The sequence below is a fragment of the Salvelinus namaycush genome, unplaced genomic scaffold (assembly GCF_016432855.1).
Source record: "Salvelinus namaycush isolate Seneca unplaced genomic scaffold, SaNama_1.0 Scaffold3374, whole genome shotgun sequence".
NCBI classification, from domain to species: domain Eukaryota; kingdom Metazoa; phylum Chordata; class Actinopteri; order Salmoniformes; family Salmonidae; genus Salvelinus; species Salvelinus namaycush.
In genome coordinates, this window is record NW_024060313.1 from 20001 (window position 1) to 25788 (window position 5788).

A 5788-nucleotide genomic window follows, 5' to 3' on the forward strand; every position below is an offset into this window, starting at 1 on the left:
AAGGGGCTCCCCCGATAGAGGCAAATCCACATGGGGCGGGAGGAACACACCGGCTGAACACCAGCACGTATGCCGGCCGCCAGGTGCCCTCCCAGGTGGATATCGAATGCAAATCGGTCTGAAGAACTTGAACTACCTGGACAACAGAGGAGAACCATGGAGACCCAACGTGAACCAAATCCGCCCACCACCAAGCTGGGACATTTGGAACAAAAGTTAGGACAAATCGGGCGCCGAAGGGTTGGAATAACACCCTAAATCGGGCGCCGAAGGGCTGGAATAACACCCTAAATCGGGCGCCGAAGGGTTGGAATAACACCCTAAATCGGGCGCCGAAGGGCTGGAATAACACCCTAAATCGGGCGCCGAAGGGTTGGGAATCACCCTAAATCGGTCGCCGGAGGTAAAAGGTCCAAGGGACCATGGTTCCGAGGGTCTCACATCCCTCAAACGTGTCCGTTTCACGTTTCCTAATCGGACTGAGCAGTTTGCCACCACCGCCGATTCTCTAGGACATGGAAGTCCTGTTGTCAAAAGTCAGGTTTCTCAAATCGCGCCGGTACCTGTCTGGTCCACCCACCAGGGAGTGTGTCATCGCCGGACAGGCCGAATTATCGAAAAAAGGCGTGTCAATCGATAGATTTCAATGTGCTCCGATTTTTTGCCAAAAGTTTGTGGACACTAAAACCGTTTAAAACGTTAATAACCCAAAAAATACAACTCCAATCTGGTTGAGGTTTTTTTTGCACGAAAGGGTACAAATAGACGAACATTTTCATCTAATTATAACCGTTTTTCTATAAAACATTTTAATAGAAAATCGTGTTTTAATGTTTTGGGGAAAAAAATCACTTGCCAGTACAATAGATTCCTATGGTTCCGAAATTTATTTTACAGTGGATAACTGTTGACCATCACGAGAGAGGGTATGAGCCAAAATTTGGGGCATCTAGCCCATCGGGAATTATGTTTTATCATTATTTCAAGATTTCGGGAATTGGTCGAAAAAGTGACAGAGTGCCACTGCCGTGCACCTGGTATTATTTTTGGATTACCAGGTGCATATTTTTATAATGGTTTTAAATGATTTTAGATAGGCTACATACCTCAATACCCTATATGGAACAACCATACTACGGACCCAAGTCAGTTGGGGCCGGCCTGAGTGATTTATGAAGCTTTTAAAAAATGTCTGTACTCATCCTCCCTTCTGTGCACCTGGTATTATTTTTGGGTTACCAGGTGCTCCTATTGAAATCGAATGAGTGCACCTGGTATTATTTTTGGGTTACCAGGTGCTGCTATTGAAATCGAATGAAAATGATTTTAAATGGCCTGCAGACACCCATGCCCGCTATGGGAGCACCATACTATGGGCACAAGTCAGTGGGGGCCGGCCTGAGGGATTTATGGAGCTTTTCAAAAAAGGTCCGAAAATATTCTATGTTGAACTACTCAGGAAAAACGGCTAAGTGCCCTCTTTTGGGTTACCAGGTGCTCCTATTGAAATCGAATGAGTGCACCTGGTATTATTTTTGGGTTACCAGGTGCTGCTATTGAAATCGAATGAAAACGATTTTAAATGGCCTGCAGACACCCATGCCCGCTATGGGAGCACCATACTACGGGCACAAGTCAGTGGGCACCGGCCTAAGGGATTTATGGAGCTTTTATATAAAAGGTCTGTCCGCATCCTCACTACTGACACCACCTTATGTTAGTTTGGGTTACCAGGTGCTGCTATAGAAATCGAATGAAAATGAATTTAAATGGCCTGCCCACACCCATGCCCGATATGGGAGCACCATACTACGGGCACAAGTCAGTGGGCACCCGCCTAAGGGATTTATGGAGCTTTTATATAAAAGGTCTGTACTCATCCTTCCCTCCGTGCACCTGGTATTATTTTTGGGTTACCAGGTGCTCCTATTCTAATCGAATGAAAATGAATTTAAATGACCTGCAGACACCCATGCCCGCTATGGGAGCACCATACTACGGGCACAAGTCAGTGGGCACCGGCCTAAAGGATTTATGGAGCTTTTAAAAAATAAGGTCTGAATACTTTCTATGTTGAACTACTCAGGAAAAACGGCTAAGTGCCCTCTTTTTGGGTTACCAGGTGCCCCTATTTAAATCGAATGAAAACGAATTTAAATGGCCTGCAGACACCCATGCCCGCTATGGGAGCACCATACTACGGGCACAAGTCAGTGGGCACCGGCCTAAGGGATTTATGGAGCTTTTATATAAAAGGTCTGTCCGCATCCTCACTACTGACACCACCTTATGTTAGTTTTGGGTTACCAGGTGCTGCTATAGAAATCGAATGAAAATGAATTTAAATGGCCTGCCCACACCCATGCCCGATATGGGAGCACCATACTACGGGCACAAGTCAGTGGGCACCCGCCTAAGGGATTTATGGAGCTTTTATATAAAAGGTCTGTACTCATCCTCCCCTCCGTGCACCTGGTATTATTTTTGGGTTACCAGGTGCTCCTATTCTAATCGAATGAAAATGAATTTAAATGACCTGCAGACACCCATGCCCGCTATGGGAGCACCATACTACGGGCACAAGTCAGTGGGCACCGGCCTAAAGGATTTATGGAGCTTTTCAAAAATAAGATCTGAATACTTTCTATGTTGAACTACTCAGGAAAAACGGCTAAGTGCCCTCTTTTTGGGTTACCAGGTGCCCCTATTTAAATCGAATGAAAACGAATTTAAATGGCCTGCAGACACCCATGCCCGCTATGGGAGCACCATACTACGGGCACAAGTCAGTGGGCACCGGCCTAAGGGATTTATGGAGCTTTTATATAAAAGGTCTGTCCGCATCCTCACTACTGACACCACCTTATGTTAGTTTGGGTTACCAGGTGCTTGCTATAGAAATCGAATGAAAATGATTTAAATGGCCTGCCCACACCCATGCCCGATATGGGAGCACCATACTACGGGCACAAGTCAGTGGGCACCGGCCTAAGGGATTTATGGAGCTTTTCAAAAAAGGTCTGTACTCATCCTCCCCTCCGTGCACCTGGTATTATTTTTGGGTTACCAGGTGCTCCTATTCTAATCGAATGAAAATGAATTTAAATGACCTGCAGACACCCATGCCCGCTATGGGAGCACCATACTACGGGCACAAGTCAGTGGGCACCGGCCTAAAGGATTTATGGAGCTTTTCAAAAATAAGGTCTGAATACTTTCTATGTTTGAACTACTCAGGAAAAACGGCTAAGTGCCCTCTTTTGGGTTACCAGGTGCCCCTATTTAAATCGAAATGAAAACGAATTTAAATGGCCTGCAGACACCCATGCCCGCTATGGGAGCACCATACTACGGGCACAAGTCAGTGGGCACCGGCCTATGGGATTTATGGAGCTTTTATATAAAAAGGTCTGTCCGCATCCTCACTACTGACACCACCTTATGTTAGTTTGGGTTACCAGGTGCTGCTATAGAAATCGAATGAAAATGAATTTAAATGGCCTGCCCACACCCATGCCCGATATGGGAGCACCATACTACGGGCACAAGTCAGTGGGCACCGGCCTAAGGGATTTATGGAGCTTTTATATAAAATGTCTGTACTCATCCTCCCCTCCGTGCACCTGGTATTATTTTTGGGTTACCAGGTGCTCCTATTCTAATCGAATGAAAATGAATTTAAATGACCTGCAGACACCCATGCCCGCTATGGGAGCACCATACTACGGGCACAAGTCAGTGGGCACCGGCCTAAAGGATTTATGGAGCTTTTCAAAAATAAGGTCTGAATACTTTCTATGTTGAACTACTCAGGAAAAAACGGCTAAGTGCCCTCTTTTTGGGTTACCAGGTGCCCCTATTTAAATCGAATGAAAACGAATTTAAATGGCCTGCAGACACCCATGCCCGCTATGGGAGCACCATACTACGGGCACAAGTCAGTGGGCACCGGCCTAAGGGATTTATGGAGCTTTTATATAAAAGGTCTGTCCGCATCCTCACTACTGACACCACCTTATGTTAGTTTGGGTTACCAGGTGCTGCTATAGAAATCGAATGAAAATGAATTTAAATGGCCTGCCCACACCCATGCCCGATATGGGAGCACCATACTACGGGCACAAGTCAGTGGGCACCGGCCTAAGGGATTTATGGAGCTTTTATATAAAATGTCTGTACTCATCCTCCCCTCCGTGCACCTGGTATTATTTTTGGGTTACCAGGTGCTCCTATTCTAATCGAATGAAAATGAATTTAAATGACCTGCAGACACCCATGCCCGCTATGGGAGCACCATACTATGGGCACAAGTCAGTGGGCACCGGCCTAAGGGATTTATGGAGCTTTTCAAAAATAGTCCGAAAATATTCTATGTTGAACTATTCAGGAAAAACGACTAAGTGCCCTCTTTTTGGGTTACCAGGTGCCCCTATTGAAATCGAATGAAAATGAACTTTTAAGGGCCTGCCCACACCCATGCCCGATATGGGAGCACCATACTAGGGGCCAAGTCAGTGGGCACCGGCCTAAGGGATTTATGGAGCTTTTCAAAAATAGTCCCGAAAATATTCTATGTTGAACTATTCAGGAAAAACGACTAGTGCCCTCTTTTTGGGTTACCAGGTGCCCCTATTGAAATCGAATGAAAATGACTTTTAAGGGCCTGCCCACACCCATGCCCGATATGGGAGCACCATACTAGGGGCCAAGTCAGTGGGCACCGGCCTAAGGGATTTATGGAGCTTTTCAAAAATAGTCCGAAAATATTCTATGTTGAACTATTCAGGAAAAACGACTAAGTGCCCTCTTTTGGGTTACCAGGTGCTGCTATTGAAATCGAATGAAAATGACTTTTAAGGGCCTGCCCACAGCCCATGCCGATCTGGAGCACCATAGTAGGGGTCCAAGTCAGTAGGCACCGGCCTAAGGGATTTATGGAGCTTTTCAAAAATAGTCCGAAAATATTCTATGTTGAACTATTCAGGAAAAACGACTAAGTGCCCTCTTTTTGGGTTACCAGGTGCCCCTATTGAAATCGAATGAAAACGAATTTTAATAGCCTGCCCACACCCATGCCCGATATGGGAGCACCATAGTAGGGGCCCAAGTCAGTAGGCACCGGCCTAAGGGATTTATGGAGCTTTTCAAAAAAATGTCTGTACTCATCCTCCCCTCCGTGCACCTGGTATTATTTTTGGGTTACCAGGTGCTGCTATTGAAATCGAATGAAAACGACTTTTAAGGGCCTGCCCACACCCATGCCCGCTATGGGAGCACCATACTATGGGCACAAGTCAGTGGGCACCGGCCTAAGGGATTTATGGAGCTTTTAAAAAATAAGGTCTGAATACTTTCTATTTTGAACTTTTCAGGAAAAACGACAGAGTGCCCACTTTTTGGGTTACCAGGTGCCCCTATTGGAATCGAATGAAAATGCTTATAAATGACACACAAAGAAAAGGATTAATTGCAAAAAATATTATATTTATTTTGAGTTCTTCATTGATTGATTTGTCTCTCAATTAATGCCCGAGCTTGGCTTGCGTTACGAGGCAAACTATGGTAACGGTAGTAACGTGACTGTGTTTCCAGAGAGTGACACATATGGTCAGCCACAGTTCCCCGGTCTGTAACCGACCCATGGTTAAAGTTCAGTGTTGCAATGCTTCGTCGTGTGTTCCAAATGTCACTTTACTTCCAATGCCGAACTCTGCAAAAATCTTTCCCACAAATGCACAGAGATTAAGGTATGGTTTCCCGCAGGATGTGAAAAAGAAGAGTGTTGTGT